The following is a 22,373-nucleotide window of genomic DNA, read 5'->3' as shown; positions in this document are numbered from 1 at the left end:
GCCACCCCCAGGCTCATGGTCCTGGATTCTGTAAGAAAGCAGGCTAAGCAAGCCATAAAGAGCAACCTAGTAAGCAGCACTCCTCCATGGCCTCTGCATCAACTCCTGTTTCCTTGGTTCCTGGCTTATTTCAAGTTTCTGTCCTGACTTCCTCCAGTGATGAGCTGTGATGTAGAAGAGTAAGCCAAATAAACCTGATGCTCCAAAGTTGCTTTGGTCATAGTGTTTCATCACAACAACAGAAACTCTAAGACATATCCTTTCCTCCTTCCAACCTTCCCATATACCCCTCCTTGCTCTCTTTCAAATTCATGGCCTCCTTTTTCGCTAGTTGTTGTTATATACATTTATATTCCTAAATACAACCTGCTCAGATTGTGTAATGTTACTCATATGTATGTTTTCAGGGCTGACAATCTGGTGTTAATAACCAGTTTGTGTGCTCTTCCCTGGGGAAGAATTATTTCTCCACTCTCAGCATTCCCTAGTTGCCTGAAGCTCTTTCTGTATGGTTGAAGCCTTCTGGGTTTCCTCTCCACTTTGGCATGTCTATTGTTGTTCTTATCCAGCACATGTTGAGTGAGTCTTGTTAGTGGGACTTTATAGTACCTTCTGACATTGTTAGGAAACAATCTCACAGCAAACTTCCTGATCCTTGGGCTCTTAAGATATTTCTGCTCCCTCTTTTGCAATTCTAAAATGTTCATCAAGGCTTAGAAGCAGGAGTGATTTGTAGATATATCCACTGGGACTAGGCTCCACAACCCTGCAATTTGATTGGTTGTGGTCTGTAATAGTCTCTGTCTGTTGCAAAGAGAAATTTCCTTGAGGTGGTGAGGGCTACACTTATAAGTGCATATGAAGACAAGTATTTAGCATGTAGTTAGGGATTATGCTGGTTTAGGCAAGTGGTAGTTAGAGACTGTCCTCTAAGATCAGTGACTACCATACCAGGCTAGGTTCCTGTTGTTGAGTGGGCAGTCCAGTTAGAGAGCTTCTGATTACTGACAAGGTGAGCATGCTATCACTGCACCCGAAGAGTTATCAAATTAGCTGGTCACTGTGAATCATAGGTGTCATAGCTGGGTGGGTAGTACTGCTGGTTATTCCATTCCTTTGAGGCGTGCATGACGCCTCCTAGTTCCAAGGTCTCCCTGGAACCAGGAGCTCCTGGATTAGTGTGAGTTCACTGTCCAGTAAGCATTTGGGATCCTCCTGCCCTGTCTCCCCAGTGCTAAGGTCACTAGCATATGCCACTATCGCAGCTTTTTCTGCGGGTGCCACAAGCTGAATACAGATACTCTCACGCTTGCACAGCAATCACTTTACTGACTGATAGATCTCCCAACACTCTGCTTTTTAAAATTATGTAACTATTTGCTTTTTATTTCTTTGACTTCCCTAATAAGATATTAAGGTCCATTAGGGATTTCATAAAACAATCCCTGGTTAAATTGATGGCATACAAATATACTTTAAAATAAATGAATAAATAACTGAGTAATACCCTTAATGTTGAACTTAAAAAGATTTTTAAAATACTTCCATAGGTAAAAAGAAAAGTACATAAAGGCAAATTAATTTTACCAGAAGGCCTTTATATGTTATTGTTTTTAAACTGTACCCTGATGTTACTCTGAGTATTTTGTAGAATTTTTAGGATATATTGGTACATGTATAGATAATTTTACCTAGTGAAATGATATCATTTTTCTGTTTGAAAACAACTTTACTTTTTTTTTTGTTTGGTTTTTTTTGTTTTTTGTTTTTTTTGTTTTTTTTGTTTTTTGTTTTTTTTTTTTTTTTTTCGAGACAGGGTTTCTCTGTGTAGCTTTGCGCCTTTCCTGGAACTCACTTGGTAGCCCAGGTGAACTGGGCTCGAACTCACAGAGATCTGCCTGGCTCTGCCTCCCGAGTGCTGGGATTAAAGGCGTGTGCCACCACCGCCCGGCAAAACAACTTTACTTTGATTTGTATTCGCTTTAAAGTTATTTACTTGATAAAAATTTAATTTTCACATTTATAAACCCTTTGAGAAAGTGTATGTATCATACTGCACAAAACTGTTTCAGTATTGTTTGACTTCTAGTGAGGGTAGAAAACAGACATGGAGATTATATAACTATTAGAAAATTAAGTGTTATGAGGGGGTGCGAAGTTAAGAGGAACCATTTAAAGTGGAACATCAAGAGGTGGCTGTGGCAGCGCAAACCTTTAGTTTTCAGTTACTGTGAGGCTGAAGCTGAAGAAGGAAAAGCACAGGAGTTTGAGCATCCTGGGGGAAAAGTAAGATTCTAGCCCAAAAACAAAATAAAAAAAATGACACAGAATGGTCAGAACAGAATTGCTCAAACAGAAAACATCAGAGAAAATATATCAAGAGATGAGGGAAATAGCAATATAGACAAAATATAATTCATGCTCAGATTCTTTATTTTTTTAAGAAAGAATATTAAAAATATTGATAAATTTTAGTATCAAAAGAGAATCTTAGAGCCTCATAAGGTGACCATTCTGGAAGATTAACATCCACTTAGATGGAATGATTTTAGTTTGTTTCACAATTAAATCAGTTTCCTCTTATACCACACATTGTAGTTTATGGAGAAAAGGCACTCACAGGAAATACGTATACAATGAACAATTTCATGGAATCTGTATTGACAAGAGCCCTTTTCCCATTTAACACATTAGTTCATCTATTGTATTATTTTGAGAGGGGTAAAATAACACTGAATTGTGTTAATACTAGATCAACCTTATGCATTTGTAAGGGTCACATTCCAGGCTCAACTTGGCACGGACACAGGTTTCTCAGTTACCAATTTAAATGTAATCTAGGTATAGATGTGGCATGGGTTTAGTTTTTCTTTTACTCTTAATTTTTCTTGTTGTGTTATTTCTTTTTTTTTTTTTTTTTGGTTTTTCGAGACAGGGTTTCTCTGTGTAGCTTTGCGCCTCTCCTGGAACTCACTTGGTAGTCCAGGCTGGCCTCGAACTCACAGAGATCCACCTGGCTCTGCCTCCCGAGTGCTGGGATTAAAGGCGTGCGCCACCACCGCCTGGCAATGTGCGTTATTTCTTAATTGGGGGAACACTTTAAAGAGACTTCATCAAATGTCTGTCTCCTTCCTATAAACCATGATTCAGATAACGGTCATCTAAGAACAGTTTGAGAAAGGGGAGGGCAGCCCCTTTACTTCTGTGAATGTTTTTATAGGTGACACTAACTTCTATAATCAACTAACTATAACTGAAAGAGATAATCTTATACATTCTGATGAACATATCTAGAAACAAAAGCCGAGGCTGGGAAGAAGGCTCCGCTGGTAAAGACTTGCTGTGAAGCCTGACTGACTTTGCTCCCAAGAACAGTTACAGTGGATGGAAGGAATCAACTCCTGCTATTCTCTACATTCATACACAGATGCCATACACATACATATATGGACAAGTGGGCGTATGTTCACACACATACACACACTCCACTCGAGCAATTTAGAATAACAAAAAGCTAAAGCTGAGATTTCTTTAAGCAGAGGTTCTGCTTCAAGATGGTAACATCAGTTACTGAACAAGAATTTGCAACCTGTCAGATGACAGCTTGATCCAATTTTTAAAAATACAAGTTTATGTCTATCTATATGTATGTATATATACATACATAAATACCTGAAAACAATGCATACACATACACACACACCTAAGTCAAATAAACATATCCATATATTGATTTTACACATGAGTGTGGCCAAAAGGCTTAAGAGCAATCAAGAGTTAACTCTGTTTGGAAAATGCTGGCAGTCCTTATCTCACACTAGTTTTCCTGAAAAGGCATCATGCTTTGGAACTCCTGAGCTTAATACAGGTCATACCTTGGCACTGTCTTAAAATAATTATTATAGAAGGATATTTTAATCCAAGTAATTGCAAGGTGATTTTTGCTATTAAACAGAAGAAATTATCACACAAAAATTTATAAAATTTTATGGTATGTAATAAAAAGCTAGAAAAGAAAATGCCTGAGAAAACTAAAACCAAGTTCTCATATGAAACATGAATGAAGAACTGTGGTGGTATTGTGTTCCCCAAAATATTGTGCATCCTAATAAACTTACCTGGGGTCAGAGAACAGGACAGCCACAACATTAAACATAGAGGATAAGCAGTGGTAGCACATGCCTTTAATCCTAGCATTCCAGAGGCAGAAATCCACCTGTTCAAGGATACAGCCAAGTATAGTGACTCACACCTTTAATCCCAGAAAGCAAGCCTTTAATCCCAGGGAGTGATGGTAGAAAGGAAAGATATATAAGGCGTGAAGACCAGAAACTAGAAGTTTTAGGCTGGTTAAGCATTCAGGCCTTCGAGCAACAGTTCAGCTGAGATTCATTTTGGATAAGGACATAGAGGCTTCCAGTCTGAGGAAACAGGATCAGCTGAGGAACTGGCAAGGTGAGGTAGCTGTGGCTTGTTCTGCTTCTCTGATTTTCCAAGCATTCACCCCAATAACTGGCCTCAGGTTTGATTTTATTAATAAGAACTTTTAAGATTTCTGCTACAAAGAACTTACTACAAAAACACATAAAATAGTATGTTTATTTATGGGAGAAAACCTACTTACTCAGAGCATTTGAAATATGCCATAAATTATCATTATTAGTTAAGCCAAATGCTTTATATGAATTATTTCATTTACTCTTTGTAATAACCCCAGAAACACAATCCGGTATTCCATTTTACAGAAAGTTGTAGAGTGGAGGAACAGAGACACCAAGAAGCAAAGCAGGCAGAGTTTCATGTTAAGTCCACGAGAACTGCGGTAGGTGCAGTGGTAAAGACAGGTGGCAAAATACAACACACACAAGCAACATAGGAAATCTTTACATAATTTTTAAAATGCAGAAGCATTAGAGTAGGAGGCGGCCTTTTAAAGCAGTGGGAAAGTGAAACAGGAGATGAACTAATGGAATTCTCCTTTCGATTCTTCCCACATCTGCAAGGGCTCTGACTTTTCTACAAGTGTCCTCAGAGTGAAGCGAATGCTTGGAACACAGATGAGCCCTAACTAAGCTTGAGTAAGAATTTTTCTGCTCTTTTCAATCAGAGAATTGAACTGGTGAGTTATAACTGCTAATTTAACTAGTTAGATGGGAACCTGTAGTGAGCCATAGTCTTGATTATATTTTGTTGATACGCTAAATCAACTGAGCTCAGGTGTCCTGTTGTACCTTTCATCTGAACTCCTTCAGAGTGACAGAGGTTGGGGGCCAACTTCTCTTGACCCCAGGATAACCAGTAGGTATCTCAGCATCCTTAATGGAACCTCCATCAAATTTGAATCACATTTTAAAAAGAACAGAAGTAACAATCCTAAAGTTCATATGGAAGCACGAAAGAGCACAAGCAGCTAAAGCAATCCTAGACAAAAAGTGCAAAACTTGATTTCCAATTACACTGCCAGTTAAGAAAAAGAGCACAGTACTGGCACAAAACATACACATAGACCAGTGGACTAGAATAAAGGACTCAGAGATAAACTTACAAAGTTAGAGCCACCTAATTTTGACAAAGGTGTCAAAAGCCTACATTCAAGAAAAAGCTCCTCCATTGGTGCTGGGAAAATTTTATCTCCACAAGGAGGAAGAAGAAACTAGACTTCTAACTTCTGATACAAAAATGATTACAGACAAACCAAAGGTCTCATATAACAGACAAAACCTCTCAAAACGCTAAAGGAAAACAGGGAGAGTATTTGAAGCTAAAGACATGGACAAGGGATTCCTGAAAATAGCTCATGATCCAACTGCAGGAATAAGGAAATGTGGTTGAATGAGGCCCAAATGCTTCCACACAGAAAGGGAAAAAATACTGGCAGAGTGAAAAGCAATGTACACAGTAAGACACAGACCAAATATGAAGGAGTATAGCGATAATTACTAATCATTATATGGTGGCCCTCATAGGCTCATATGTTTGAATACTTGGTCCCCAGTTGGTGAAACTGTTAGGAAGGATGAATTGTAGCCTTGTAGGAGGAGGTGAAAAATAATGAACTCACTTCTTTGGCAGAGGAGATTTCAAAACACTGTCTCTATTGTGTGGTTATTAGTAATCACTCAAATGCTGGTCTACAATCAAAAAGAACAAGTGGGGCAAAAAGAATACAATAGTACAGTTTGAAGGGGGAAAAGGCACCAGAAAATTGAATGTTGGAACCGTGTGCTGAAAGATATGAGTACATTAAGGAGAGGGCTGATCTGAAATGTAACTGAGGGAAGGGTGCCTTCAGCACAAGACTCCACCCAGCTGAGCTTCCAGCTTGTGGAAGGCAAAGGCCTAGAGTGTGGCCCTGGTGCAGGAGGTATTCCTGGAGTTGGGCTCCTGCCATTCCCAGTGCTCTGCCTCCTGCTAGCAGTTTTAAGAGGTGAGTTCTCAGCTGTTCTTACTGCAATGCCTTTGCTCTGTCATTACAACCTTAACCCTATGAAACCACAAAAGCCCAATTACATGCCTCCTTTTAAAAGTTGTCTTGATCCTGGTGTTATATCACAGCAACAGAAAAATAAGACACACTATAGTTCAGAAAAAAATCATGTAGTCATTCGAAAAAGCCAATGACACCATATATATCATGGAAATTAATTAGAAATAAACAATACTGCTCATTTTTTCAAAAAACATCATTACTGACAACACACACACACACACACACACACACACACACACACACATCCTAGTTAAATCACTAACTTGCTAACTACACTGATTTTAAATACTTGTACGCTGAAGGAATCTGGAAAAGAGAGTAATATGGGAAGAGGGAGGTAGCAACAAAATCTTGTACCTCAAAGGCTGCACAAACTGTTTGACCTCGTTTAAATAGAAAGATAGACTTTCGCCGGGCGGTGGTGGCGCACGCCTTTAATCCCAGCACTCGGGAGGCAGAGCCAGGTGGATTTCTGTGAGTTCGAGGCCAGCCTGGGCTACCAAGTGAGTTCCAGGAGAGGCGCAAAGCTACACAGAGAAACCCTGTCTCGAAAAACCAAAAAAAAAAAAAAAAAAAAAAAAAAAAGAAAGATAGACTTTCTTCAAAGACTAAACTTTATGGTGCTATTGAAAAATAATTTCTGTAAGTCTGTATTTCTGGTTTTGTTTAAATATCATTAAGGCCTGATTTTACAGCCCTCATTTCACTTCATAAGACTTCTTGATGAAGAGCAGTGTCCCATTTTTAAGTCATATATTCCCAATATCCCAATATGGCAAGTAAAACTTAATATGCCTCTTCTGGCTTGTACACCTCATATCCCACTTGAAAAATTTTAAATACAGCTGGGATGTGAGGTCACATAAACATGCAAGTAGTTATACACAGAGAAATCTGGATGAAAAAATATGCTGGAGAAAAAAAGACAATTTGGTAGGAAAATTTTAACTGAGTAACCATACTACTTATGAGGCTACGGTTTATACTTACCTGGAGTGTCTAATTTCTTTAGATACTGTCTAAACCACACAGCCTTCAATATCTATCTTACAGAGGCAGAAGTGGACATCTCCAATGCTCTCCTAAAAGAAAAACATAGAAACAAATATACAGATCAATTTCATTTCTTTAAATAGAAAAATCTTCAAATTATGACTCTTCTTATTAGAGAAAACAAATTTATTTAATAATCTAAGGTAAGGAGAATATTCTCAGGTAAGGATCACATTATGGAACATATTTTAAGCAAAAAAACAAACCCAAAAATTACACTGAGACTTCTCTTTAGAAAAGTCAGACAGTTCTGTCAAACAGATTTCAGGTTTCTCTCTCTCCCCTTGTACACATTGATTTACAATTTATGTTGGTAGGAGTAGGATGTGGAGGGTGAGGCATCCATGTCCTATGAGGTCAGAGGACAGCTTGCAAGAGCTTTGCTACCACCATGTGGACTCTAGGGATGGAACTCAAGGGGTTAGGCTTGGTGCAAGAGCTTCTACCTGTTGAGCGACACCCTGGGCCCTTAACAGGGATTTTGATGCATGTCATAGGGAGAGCAATTTTTACGCATAAATTTTTTGTTTGTGACTGTAATTTAATTTTAACATTTCTGCCTTCCCTTTCCTCCCTCCAAACTCTCCTATATACTTCTCTCAGCTTGCCTTAAAATTCATGGCCTCTTTTCTCACTGTTATTGCGTGCACATGTGCATGCATAAATATATATTCCTAAATACAACCTGTTGATCTCACATAATATTACTGGTATGTAACTTTTCACGGCTGTTTGGCACTGGACAGATTAATTGGGACTGCTTCTCCCTCTTCCAGCTTTACTCAGTTCTATGAAAATTTTAATAAATATGATTTAAAATTAATAAATGTCTTAAAGCATATAGATTCCAGTGTCCTCTATGATTTTTCATATTTTAGAAATTTGTTCCTTGTTCATAATTACTATAAAACATAATCTAAATTATATCTGAACTGTCGTAAGAACAAGAGAAAAGAAATGCTAAATTCAAAACTTCTGACTTGAAAAAAACTAAAACTCTATTCTTATCACTTAAACACCCAGATCAGTATTTTACACCATCTTAAGAAAGCTTGGCAGAAAAGTTGCTTTAAAAAAGAAAATGACTCTAATTGCCAAATGAATTTATGCAGAGAATATATCCTTTAACTGCAAAACTTTATTCTTATTATCCGACAGTGCAATTTTGGAGAGGATTTCAATGCTACAGGGCCATTGCTTTAACATGTTTTAGAAACTACAAAGTCTTAAGCTACAAACAAATCATTTTGAATACAATACCACTGTTGCTGTTAGTCATTACTGTAGATCCTTGTTTGTTTGTATTTGTACATTAAAGTACTTGAGACACTTTAAAAAAATATTAAGACATGGCTGTTTGTTAAGATATTCAGATTTAATTTTTTATGATACTAACAGTTTATCTTAAAAACCATAGTCTGATTGCAAATGCAGTGTTCTATATGCCTAAAAATCCATTAAATACGGCTTATACTTGAAATATAAATTTGTAGGTTTGGCATATCTCTTGTGATAAAGTACGCTTTCTTAAAATATTCCTGCACATCTAATTATAAAAATATAGGAGTTTGTAGAAAAAAACCCATGCTTTCTAGCTTCACACAGCTATATCAGTGTATCTATCCAACTTTCAAGATTCTCCTCATTTGTGGCCAGTTAGTACCTTTAAAAACATTTTAGTTTACATTTTTCAGGGACTTTTTCAAGCCATTGTCATAGCAAGAAGTTACAAAATAAAATAAAGCCCCGGTCTTTCATTATAATAGTAATTAAACATTTGAAGATTTCAAAATTATTTACAGTTTAGGCTTGCTTTACAAAGGCCCTCAGTGTTTTAAACAAGACTCTTAATCCATGGATGATATATGTTCACAACTGTTTTATGCAAGAGAATAATTTTAGCCTGAGCATTTGCAAACCACTGTTTAATACCAATTAAGACCATTAGAATGTTTATTCCAAATTCTTCCAGGAGACCTTGAACTACTAAATTTTCCTGTGGCAAAGAGTAGAAGAGTTCCTTAGTAGGTATGCCTATGACCCTCTGAAAAATTCAAATGTGACTGACTATAAATCTTGCCCACTGACAACTTTTTCTTCAGCCCTCTTGACACGTCTAGTTAATCTGGCTTCAGTTGGCAATATATCTAAAATATAGAGGAACCCATGTTTTCTTCACGTTGAAAACCCTCATGCTTCACAAAGCACTAGTAACAAAAGAATTATGTTCATAAAAATAAGCAATATTTTTTTCTTTCCTTACTAGTATTTTCTAAAAACATTCACCTGATATGTACAAAGCATCTCTTTGGTTGTAACAGTCAGTTTGGTCCTGATACAACTGTCCCCTCACTACCAAAGGCAGGCTGGCATTGAAATAGCAATGCTCTTGTCTTAGTCTTCCCAGTGCTGGGATAACAGGCAGGAACTCTCTTGTCCATATATGATGCTATACTTTCACTATATCCATTACTTCAGGGAAACTAGTAATTTGGGGTTATGATTATTTGTAACTATCATCAGTTTTTTTTTTTTTCAGAATGAAAGTACAAAGTTTTCCCAAATACAGTAACAGAGAACATTCATATACACAAGGAGTGAATGATGACCCAGGTGAATGTGTGTTCTTGATATGGGCATGGCCATGCCAAGTATTCCAATGCTTCAGCTTGGAGGAGTGGCAAAGCCTTCCTTGGGTCAGGTTCAGAGGGATGACAAACTTTCCTGTGGTCCGAGTGTGAATAGTGACAGTTTGTGCATAAAAAGTCCACTATCACTTTCTCCTCCAAATGTTTATGGCCTGAGGAATGTGCCCTATGGAGCTCTGTCTACTGAGATTAGAGAAACTAACTAACTTCCTTGTTCAGTTATACGTAATAATCCCTCCTTGTTTTATGCATGCAATAACTATGCCTCATTTTTTAGCTGTATGTAATAAGCCCACCTCCCCGTTCATCTGTATATAATAAAGAAACAAGAGTTTCCAGGTTGCTACAGCTTCTTCATGTGAGAGCCTGCCCATGCTGATCTCACTATTTTTCTGTCTCCATATCTGTAAGTTTGTCCTTTCTTCATTCCCTTGATGTCTCAGTTAGTTTAAGCTCTGGAGTCATGTAGAGTGCTGCACATATGGACACTCCATTATGAGGTTTGCTGATGGAAACAACTACTGAGCCAGCAAGGTTGAAGTCCAGTGAATAGGTTGGTATTTCACTCATTACTTTTAATCCTTTACAGTCTTCTTCCAGACCTCAAAAAAAAAAAAAAAAAAAAAAAAAAAAAAGGTTTTGGAAACAATTATCAAGCAAATACTCAGAGTTAAGAAAATAAATACATTGCAGAGAACAACAGTGTGAGAGAATAAGATGATGTGAACATGAATGTCTAGATTAAGTTTACAATCATTTAAAATATTTTCAAAACGGATCACAAACTAAAAACAGTCAAAAAATGTAAAATCTAAAAAAAATCTGGGCACTAAGTATCCAAGAAATCTGGGAATATATGAAAGGACAAAACCTATAAATAGGATATGAGTGGATAGAGGAAAAAGAAACACAGGTGAAAGGAACAGAAAATATTTTAAACAAAATCATACATGAAAATTTCCTCAATGTAAAGAAGATCAAGGTGCCTATCAAGTTACATGAAGCACAAAGAACACCAAATAGGACAGGGCCAAAAAAGAAATTCCCATGACATATAATAATGAAAACATCAAATATTCAGTACAAAGTAAAGATATTATAAGCTGCAAGGGAAAAAAGACCAAGTCACATAGAAAGGTGGAAACATCAGAATAACATCTAACTTCTCAAGGGAGACTGAAGGCCAGAAATGCCTGGACTCATATTCTCCAAACTCTGAGAAACCACCGATGCTAGCCAGAATGCAGGACTCAGCAAAACTATCAATAATAATCACTTGAGAAACAAAAATATTCCACAAAAAAGTAAATTTAAGTAATTTCTGCCTACCAAATCAGCCCTACAGAGGCTCCAGAAGGAAAATTTCAGTCTGAAGAGGTTAACTGTACCCAAAAAGACACAAGTAATAAATAATCACAGAACTGTTAATAGAAAGGGGAGATTAAAAACCTTAACAACAAAGTAACAGGCATCAATAAATACTCCTTTTTAATAATTCTCAATATCAATTATCTCAATTTCCCAATAAAAATATACAAACTAAAAGATGGGTTGGCAAATAGGATCCACCTTATACATCCAAGAAACAAACCTCACCATCAAAGATAGGTATCAGTTTAGGGTAAATGGATCCAAGAAGCAAGCAGGTGTAGCCTCTTTCGTAACTGACAAAAAGACTTCTAACCACGACTAATCAGCAGAGATAGGTAAGGACACTAAAAAATACTTATCAAAGGAAAAATCTACAAGGAGTATTTCACAATTCTAAACATTTATGTACCAAATATAAGGGTACCCAAGTTTAAAAACAAACAATACTACAAGCTAAAACCACATATTGGACCCCCCGCCCCCACCACCAGTGACAGATGGTGACTTTAATATCCCATTCTCACCAATAGACAGATCATCAAGACAGAAACTAAACAGAATAAAATGGATGAGATCTACACGAGTAAACTGGGGGTGAGGGGGGGTAATGGAGGGCAAGGGATGGGGGATGAGAGCTTAGGGGAGCGGGAGGTTCAAGCTGGAATGGGAACAGAGTGGGAGAGCAAGGAAAGAGATACCACGATAAATGAACACACCATGGGAATGGGGAGAAGCAGAGTGCTAGAGAGGTTCCCAGGAATCCGCAACGATGACTCCACCATAGACTACTGGCAATAGTCGAGAGGGTGCCTGAGCTGACCTACTCTGGTGATCAGATGGCTGAATACCCTAACTGTCATCATAGAACCCTCATCCAGTAACTGATGGAAGCAGATGCAGAGATCCATGGCCAGGTACTAGACCAAGCTCCAGGAGTCCAATCGATGAGAGAGAGGAGGGATTCTATGAGCAAGGGATATCGAGACCACGACTGGAAAAAGTAGAGAGACAACTAGCCAAACTAGTGGAAACGCATGAAATGTGGACCAATAGCTGAGGAGCCCCCATGGTACTGGACTAGGCCCTCTGGATAAGCGAGACAGTTGTTTAGCTTGAACTATATAGGGGGCCCCCAGGCAGTGGAATTGGGACCTGTTCCTAGTGCATGAGCCGGCTTTTTGAAACCTAGTGCCTATGGTGAGACACTTTGTGCAGCCTTGGTGCAGGGAGGAGGGGCTTGGACCTGCCTCAACTGAATCTACCAGGCTGGGTTGACTCCCCATGGGAGACCTTGCCTTGGAGGAGGTGGGAATGGGGGGTGGATTGGGGTGGGAGGGCTGGGGGTGGGAGGAGGGAGGACAGGGGGATCTGGTTGGTATGTAAAATGAATTGAAAATCTCTTAATTAAAAAAAAATGAAAAAAATACTACATAAAAAAATGGATTTAACAGACATTTATAAACTTTCCACCTAAACACTGAAGAATATTCTTTCTTCTCATCAGCTCATGGAACTTTCTCCAAAACTGACTAAATACTAGGATACAAACCAAGTCCCGACAGATCAAAGAAAACTGAATAAAACTCAGCATCTTGTCTGACCTTCATGGATTAGAGCAGGACATAAACAACAATAGAAATAGCAGAAATGATACAAACTCATGGAAACTGAACAACTTACCACACATGAAAAATGGGTCAAGACAGAAATCCGGAAGGAAATTACAAACATTCTGGAACAGAACAAGAATGAACACACAGTACGTGCAATCACAAGGGAAGCAACAAAGGCGCTTCTAAGAACCAAGCTCATTGCACCAAGTCCCTGCACCAAAGCCCTGGGGAGATCTTCTATCAGCTACTTAACCACACACCCAAAAGCTCTAGGATAAAGGGAGGAAACAATGCCCTAGAAGAGTACATGGGAAGAAATGATCAAACTCAGAATCAAATCAATAAAATGGAAACAAAAAATAATACTAAGACTCGGTGAGATGAATGGTGTCTGAGAAATCAACAGCACTGATAAACCTTTAGCCAAAATTAATTTAAAGGAGAGAGATCAAAATTAAAAAACAAAAATAGAGAAAAGACAGACATTATAACAGACATGGGAAATTCAGAGAATCCTAGTCATACTTTAAAAATCTATATTCTACCAAACTGGAAAATCTAAAGGAAATGGATGAGTTTCTTGATATATACAACCTGCTGATGTTAAACCAAAATGAAATAAGCAATTTATATAGACCTAGTGAATTAGAAGTAGGAATTAAAAATCTCCCAACCAAAAGATGCCAAGGGCCAGATGGATTCAGTGCACAATTTTACTAGTCCGTCGAAGAAGAATTAATGCCAATACTCCTTAAACTATTCCCACAAAATAGAAACTGAAGGAATATTTCCAAAATCTATTTATGAAGCCACTAATACCCTGATACCAATACTACACAAAGAACCTCCCCAAAAGAAAATTACAGACCATTTTTCTTTATGAATATAGGTGCAAAATATTCTCAATAAAATATTTGCAAACCAAATAAAAAACACATAAAAAAGATCATCCACCATGATCAAGTAGGCTTCATCACAGAGATGCAGAAATAGTTCAATATATGAAAATCAGTCAATGTAATCCACATAGAAACAGATAAAGCCACATGATCATCTCATTAGATACAGGAATGGCTTTTGACAAAATGTAAAGATACATTTTTTTTTTTTTTTTTTTTTTTTTTTGCAAAATGCTCCATGACAAAAGTCCTAGAAAAACTGAGTATTCAAAAAACATAGTGTAACATATTAAAGGCAATTTGCAACAATTACACGGCCAACATCAACCTAAAAGGATAAAAACACAAAGCCTTTCCAGTAAAATCAGGAAGAATCATATCCACTCTTACATACTTAGTCAGGGTCGTATGTGATGTTTCAGCTATAGCAATAAGACAAGGAGATCCAGGTGATAAAAATAGAGAAGGAAGAAGCCAAAGTATCTCTGTTTGCAGATGATACAAATTTCATACATAAAAGACCCTAAAAAACTCCATGAGTAAACATGTAAAGCTGATAAACAGTTTCAGGAAAGAAGCAGCATAAAAAATTAATACACAAAATCAGTCACCTTCCTACAAATGATAGACTGAAAAAGAAAATTAGGGAAATAGTACCTTTCATAACAACCACACACAAAAAAAGAAAAGAAACAAAAAAGAAAGATCCTTGAGATAATTGTTATCAAGCAAGTGCAAGACTTGTATAATAAAACCTTAGGAAGACATTGAAGCAAGAACATGAAGAGATCACCAGAGGATGGAAAGCTCTCCCATGTTCAGGATCAGTAGTGAGCCTTCAGGTGAGTGCTGGAAATTTTTGCTTTCTGCAAGAGCAACAAGTGCTCTTAACTGATGGGCCATTTCTCTAGCTCCACATATGTATATATAAATATGCAACCTACTAAGTGCATTTAGTATCATTCATATGTAACTGTGCTACAGAGCGGAGAGCTAACAGGTTTAACAGGAATTCCTGAGATCCAAATGTGTATTGAGCTTGCTTCATTCCAGTATATCCAGTACAGTGTCATTCACCTCCACTAATTATCAAATTTAACAAATGGGAGACTTGGAAAAATTCTGAAACTTTAAATATCGTGACAGAGAGGGTGAAACTGCTCATCAGTGCAGAGCCAATGGCAGCACTGAATCACCAAAGGCAAGGTGAACACAGCTATTGAAATGGTCAGAAAATGACAATAGTGTTCTGGCCCCAAATGGGCAGTATAGGGAAGGTGATTTCATTGTGGCCTGACTTATTGGACCGTTGGTACTGGCTGATCAGTCACGTAGTTTCCAAGAATGAAATAGCTAAGAAGCTTGTTACATTTTTGTTTGATCTGTATAAGTAGAAAAATTTTTAAATAAATGAAAGGTTTCATTGGATAGTAGCAACAAGGAATCTTGACCCATGAGCCAATTTCAAGACTTTAGCCAGTTTGCAGATCCAGAACTCCATGAATGAAGGTATGACCAGATCCCCCTAAGGATGAATCTTGCTAAAATACCTGAGTTTTACTGTTAGTCTTTCTCCCATCATTCCTCAGAGGGACTTAAAATCCTTTACAAGAGTAAATGTATACAGCAGAAAAGAATCAGACTTTTTGGGGTTTGGACTGACAGTGATTCCAAGAGACCCAAAGATTCATTGTGGTCCTCTAGTTAAAGTAGGGGCTTAAAGAAGTCAGATATTTAGCGGGTTTTGGCTTAACTAGTTCAGTGGGTCCCTGTACTCTTTATGTGGTTATTTCTTCAGTTGCAGAATGTATTATTGGGATAGATATACTGAAAAGTTGGCAGAATCCCCTGTGGAACTATTATGAGCTATTATGGTTGGAAAGATCAGATGGAAGCCATTGGAGTTGTGTTTACCAGGAAAATCAGGGAACTGAAACCAATACTGCATCCCTGAGGGAATTGCAGAAATTAATTTCACAATCAAGGACTTGAAAGATGCAGAGGTAGTGCCATCCATGACATATACATTTAACTCTCTATCTGGCCTGTACAGAAGACAGATGGATCATGCAGAATGAGAGTTGACTATCAAAAACTTAATCAAGGGATGATTCTGATTGCAGCTGCTGCACCAGATGTAACATCCTTAGTTGAGCAGATTAACGTTTCTCATGGTACATAGCATGCAGCTATTGATCTAGGAAATGTCTTTTTTTGGTATCTGTCCATTATGAACACTAGGAGCAATTTGGTTTCAGTTGACAAAGCCATTAGTATACCTTTAAAGTTTGACCGAAGGAGTATATTAACTCTCCACCCCCATGTCATAACAGTTCAAAAGTATCCTGACCTCTGTCTCTTCCACAAAGTATCAGTGCTTCAGTATATTGATGACATTAGGCAGACTGGACCAAGTAAGCAGGAGGCAGCAGCCATTTTGGATTTGTTAATAATGCATATGTACACCAGCAGATGGGAAATAAACCCATCCAAATTTCAAGGGCCTTCTACTTCAGTGAAATTTCTAGGGTCCAGTGGTGGTGGGGCATGCAGAAATATCCCTTCTAGGGTGAAGGATAAGTCATTGCCCTGGACCCTCCCACCATTAGGGATGAAGAACAAAGATGTCTAGTGGTCCTCTTCGGATTCTGGAAAAAGCACATTCCTCATTTGGGTGTCCTGCCATATACAAAGTGATTTGGAATACTGTTAACTTCGAATACAGCCTGGAATAGGAGAAGGCTCTTCAACAGGTCCAGGCTGATGTGTAGGCTGCTTTATCACTTTGACATAAGATCCACCAGACTTGATAGTACTTGAGGTGTCAGTGACAGATAGTGATGCTGTTTGGGGCCTTTGGCAAACTGCTATAGGTGAATTACACATGAGAACCTTGGGAGTTTGAAGCAGGAATCCAACATAATTAGGTCAGTTATTCTACCGTTTAGGGATAGCTCTTGGCTTGCTATAGGGACTTAGTGGAATCTAAATGTTTGACAACAGTCATCAAGTTACCATGTGACCTGAGCTGCCTATCATGAATTGATTATTATCTGACCCCTAAAGACATAAAGAACAATGTCCACAGCAGCAATACATTATCAGTGAAAGCTGTACACACGTAATCAGGCCTGAGAAATTTCTGAGGTTATAACAAGTTACATGAAGAAGTTGCTCAAATGCCCATGGTTTTCGACTCCATTTACAATGCCATATGTTTCCAACTATGCACCTATAGCTTCATGGGGTAAGCCTTATTAGTTGACCGAGGAAGAGAAGACTAGGACCTGATTTACAAATGGTTCTTCATGGTATGCAAGTACCCCCCAGTAGTGGACAGCTGCAACATCATAACCCACTTCTGGGACAACCTTGAAAGATACCGTTGAATGGCAGAACTTCAGGCAGTACACATGGCCATACATTTTCCTTGAAAGGAGAAATGGTCAGTTGTGAGACTGCTTACTAATTCATGGTCTGTAGCAAATGGATTGGTTAGATGGCCAGGGACTTGGAAAGAGCATGATTGGAAAATTGGTGAGAAGGACATTTAGAGAAGTAGTATGTGGATATATCTCTCCAAATGGACAAAAGATATGAAGGTATTTGTGTCCCATAAAAACACACATAAAAAATTGACTTCAATAGATGAGGAGTTCAATAATCAAGTAGAGAGGATGACCTGGTCTGTGGACAGATCAACTCTTTTCCAAGCCACCCCAGTCACTGACCAGTGGACCCATGAACAACATGTCCTTGGGGGCAGAGATGGAGGTTATGTACAGGTTCAACAACATGAGCCACTCACTGAGACTGACTTGGCTTTAGCTGCTGCTGGGTGCTGATCTTTCAGCCACCAACAATGATATGGCATCAATCCCGAGGGTGACCAGCCAGTGACCTGGTGGCAGGTAGACTACATTAGATCACTTTCTTCATGGAAAGGACAACACTTTGTCCTTACTGGAGTAGATATTAATTCTAGTTATGGATTTGTCTTCCCCACACATGTTTCTGCCAAAACTACCACACATGGACTTAAGAGAATGCTTTATCCAGCATCATGATACTTCATACAGCATTGCTTCTGACCGAGGTAGTCACTTCATAGCCAGAAAAGTGCAAGAGTGGGCCTATGATCATGGAATCCACTGGTCTTATCATATTCCCCATCAAGAGGGAGCTGATCTGAGAGAATGAGTAGGATACTTTTTGAAGACACTGTTAAAGTGCCAGTGAGTAGGCAGTATCCTGGAGGATGTGGGCAGGACTCTCTAGAAAGCAGTATATGCTTTGAAATCAGCATGCAAATATATAGCACAGTTTCTCCCATTGCCAAGATTCACAAGTGCAGAAATCAAGGGGTGGAAATGAGTATAGTTCTACTCATTATCACCCCCTGGTGACTATGAAATTGAATAACAGTGTTTGGAGGGGTGATTGATCCAGACTACCAAGGGGAAATTGGACTGTTTCTCTATAATGGAGGCATGGCAATTTATGTCCAGAGTGTAGAAGATCCTTTAGGGTGTTTCTTGGTGTTACCATATCCTGTGATTAAAGTTAATGGGAAACTACAACAATCTAATCCAGGCAAGACAACAAAGGAGCTAGACCCTTCAGGAATGAAGGTATGGATCACTCCTTCACAACAAGAACCATGACCTGCTGAAGCTGTACTTCTGGATGTAGTAAATGTAGATAGCTATAAATATCAACTAAGGCAAAATAACTAGATGAAGAAATGTGGAGTGTAACTGACATGGGTGTTTCTATGTTAAGACCATGTTTGTGCATATATACATTAAGCAAAATTTGTATTTTTTATTGTTTTCCAATATATAATATAACATTGATTGAGATAGTATCAGATACTAACTCATGAGATAATAAAAGACTAAGCTAAGCATTCCTCAAGGGACAGTGTTACCTACTTTAAAATTTGTGGTTAAACACAACACAATTACATCTTGTTAGGTGGAATTATGGCCTGACTATTGTTTTCCTTTAGAAATTAAGCATGGCATAAAGTGATATGATTCTTGGTCAATTTGCCAAGGGATGGACTTGTGATAGCTGATCTCACTTGTCAACCTGAGAACATCTGGAACCAACTAAAACACACTAAAAGCACACCTATGCTTTTCTTGATTGCATCATTTGAGGTAGGAAGACCCCACCCGAAATCTGGGTCACAGCTTCAGGTGGCAGCCCTCATAAAAAGACATGGGAGAAGGAAGCTTCGGCTCTTAGTCTGCTCGCCTTCACTCTCACTGGCAAGTTCACCTGTCTTGCTGCTGCTGAGGCATTCCTTCACTGGTGTTAGAACCTACTTCTTCACAATTCCAATGTAGACTGAAGACCAGTTGAGATATCTAGCCCCATGAACTGAATAACTACAGGAGTCTTAGTTGTTCCATTGGAAGACAGCTATTGTTGAACCAGTCAAATCACACCTTATAAGCCACGCTAATAACTCTCCTTTTATAAACACATACATACCTATACATTCTGTCAGTTCTGTTCCCCTAGAGAACCCTCCCCAAAACACATTAGCATCATATTTACATCATTTCTACCCTCAACTCCTCCCATGGTTCCTCTGTGCTCTCTCAAACTCATGACTTCTTATTCAATTATTGTTACACATACATACATGTGCATATATAAAACTGAACTTTATTTATTATTTTATGTGTATGAGTTTTCTACCTGTATGACTGAATTGCCTGGTGCCCACAGAGGTCAGAATAGGGTGTTGCAGTTCCCCTGGAACTGGAATTATAAAGAGTAGCAAACCTTCACGTGGATACTAGGAATTGAACCTAGATCCTCTGCAAGAGCATAAGTTTTCTTCACTGCTGAGCCATCTCCCCAGCATGCCATTGCTGTGGGATGTTCTGTATGTCACATGTGTTGCTGATTAGTCAATAAATAAAACACTGATTGGCCATTGGCTAGGCAGGAAGTATGGGCGGGACAAGGAGGAGAATAAAGCTGGGAAGTGGAAGGCTGAGTCAGAGAGAGACACTGCCAGCCGCCATGATGAGAAATAGCATGTCAAGATCCCTGTAAGCCACGAGCCACATGGCAAGGTATAGATTAATGGAAATGGATTAATTTAAGCTATAAGAACAGTTAACAAGAAGCCTGCCACGGCCATACAGTTTGTAACCAATATAAGTCTCTGTGTTTACTTGGTCCGGTCTGAGGCTGTGGGACTGGCAGGTGATAGAGATTTGTCCTGACTGTGGCCAGGCAGAAAAACTTAAGCTACATGCCATATGTATTTATAAATATGCAAACTATCAAGTATATGATTCGTGTTGTTCACTTGTAGATGTGTACAGGGCTTACCATTTGGGACTGTCTAAGTCTCCTCTCAGCAGCAAATGATTGCCCATAACTGTTCATCTATGTGGGACCCTATGTAATTCCTCTACTCACATGGGTGTGCCAACTTGCTACAGCAGCTCTTCCACACAGCTAATGTTCCTGAGTTTGTTTCTTTTCTTATTTACAGATCTATTATTGGCTCTCTCGGAAAACAATAACGGATGAAAATTCATCAAGAGCTAGGGTTCAGGAGATGGGCTTAGTGCCTATCTTTGTGAATTTTACTCTATTTTTTTTCATGTTTGCAAAAAGGCCTTCACCTAAGAGTGAATAGGCACTTGCTGGGTACTTCACAGATCAAAAGAATGTGCCTATCTGCACCAAAGCGGTAAAGCTTTCTGACATCTCTGACTTGTAACTCCTTACATTTAGACTTCAAGCTTTTACTCTAAGGCTTTGAGTGCTTTGTGACCATTGCTAGCTAGGAATGGCTGCTTGGTGTGGTCAAATAGATTCCATTCCTATGCTTGCAGTATTTTTAGGTTACTCTTAATACTTTTATTCAACACTTGATTACATTCTGTTTTATTACAGTATCAAGGTGGCTGATAAATATTTTATTAGTTTCTTGGTACATTAAGTTCTTTGAATATTAGCTTTGGGTCTTAGAAATTTATTCTATACTATTTTTATTGCTTTCATTTTTTTTTTTTACCATTTTAACTGGTGCTAAACATTTACATTTGAGCAATTTATTTATTTATTTATTCATTTATTCATTTATTCATTCATTTATTTATTTATTTATTTATTTATTTATTTATTTATTTATTTATTTATTTATTTTTGAGACAGGGTTTCTTTGTGTACCTTTGTGCCTTTCCTGGAACTCACTTGGTAGTCCAGGTTGGCCTCGAACTCACAGACATCCACCTGGCTCTGCCTCCCGAGTGCTGGGATTAAAGGCGTGCGAAACCACCGCCCGGCTACATTTGAGCATTTTAATGTATTAAAGTTTGCTTTAGTTTAGACCATAGGGATATATATGTATATATGTAACTTGACACTTTAAAAAACTAAAATGTATTATTATTTTCAATGTTGACTGGTAATTTATACAGATTACAAATTATAGTATTATAAATTATTTTTAGAATTTTAACAATATATTGAGTATATAAGATGTTTTATTTAGTCACATACTCTTGCTAATTTTTACTGGTATCTTGTTAGCTAGCAATTTTAACAGTTGTGGGAAACTGAAAATGGAAAAGGACCTACAATATTAAATATTTTATATTCATAATAAAAGATCCCTATAGCTGTCCATTTTTGTCTAAACAATTTATCAATTGTATAAATAATAATGATGTAGTTGGGATTCCTCCAGAAGCTGGTTATCAAACAAGAAATGAAGAAACATAACTTGTGTAGGACTCTGAGTGTCAGTAGAGGAGAGTGAAGAGCATGGTGAGAGAAGCATGGGCAGATGACAGAAGGCACAGCAGTGCTAGGTATCACAGAGGCCACCTGAAGCCTATCTGGATAGGGAGAACACAAGCACTACAAGACACAAGCCTCAGAGTTGCCTACACGTAGGCTACGAAATCAGGCATAATTATATGCTAAAACATGACAATTTTTGCTTAAGGTCTGGTCTCAGTGGGTTCTATCAGCTCAAATGTCAGTCCTGTAGCTTAGATGCAGGAACTGACCTTTGAAAGACTGATGTACACACAAGAGCTTTCTAGAGGATACAGGTGGAGAACTCATACCATTAATAAATAATAATCTTAGCAAAATCAAAAGGCATCCATAACCATTGTGGTGATAATTAGTACCAAAAGATGGTGATCATTTGGCAACTGAGTTTTATCTGGAAGGTAAGGTATGCTAAAAACAGCTATTTTTAATTCATTTTTCTTACTATGAAAATGCTTGACTACAGATTTTGGCTATAGCT

The 22,373-nt window shown here is 38.1% G+C and overlaps 2 long non-coding RNA genes across 5 annotated transcripts in view; one reads left to right on the top strand and one right to left on the bottom strand.

The window, feature by feature from the left end:
* The window catches only part of LOC131909128 (uncharacterized), a 156,955-nt gene that overhangs the window by 5,268 nt on the left and 129,314 nt on the right, over positions 1–22,373 (bottom strand). Inside the window, exons 1-2 of one of the 4 annotated variants that reach the window (XR_009378779.1) lie at positions 13,243–13,295; positions 7,481–7,572 (exon numbers count right to left, since the gene is read on the bottom strand). This is a non-coding gene — a long non-coding RNA (uncharacterized LOC131909128). Of the gene's footprint in view, positions 1–7,480; positions 7,573–12,260; positions 12,445–13,242; positions 13,296–22,373 lie in introns of those variants that run through there. The other 3 variants (XR_009378780.1, XR_009378778.1, XR_009378781.1) reach the window with 3 other exon arrangements.
* Positions 12,358–13,538, top strand: LOC131909129 (uncharacterized). Its single transcript, XR_009378782.1, has 2 exons — positions 12,358–12,476; positions 13,067–13,538. It is a non-coding gene; the product is annotated as an uncharacterized LOC131909129 (long non-coding RNA).

This window comes from Peromyscus eremicus, chromosome 4, assembly GCF_949786415.1.
Source record: "Peromyscus eremicus chromosome 4, PerEre_H2_v1, whole genome shotgun sequence".
Taxonomy (NCBI): Eukaryota; Metazoa; Chordata; class Mammalia; order Rodentia; family Cricetidae; genus Peromyscus; species Peromyscus eremicus.
The sequence above is the reverse complement of the archived record's forward strand: the minus strand, read 5'-3'. Positions and strand labels throughout refer to the sequence as shown.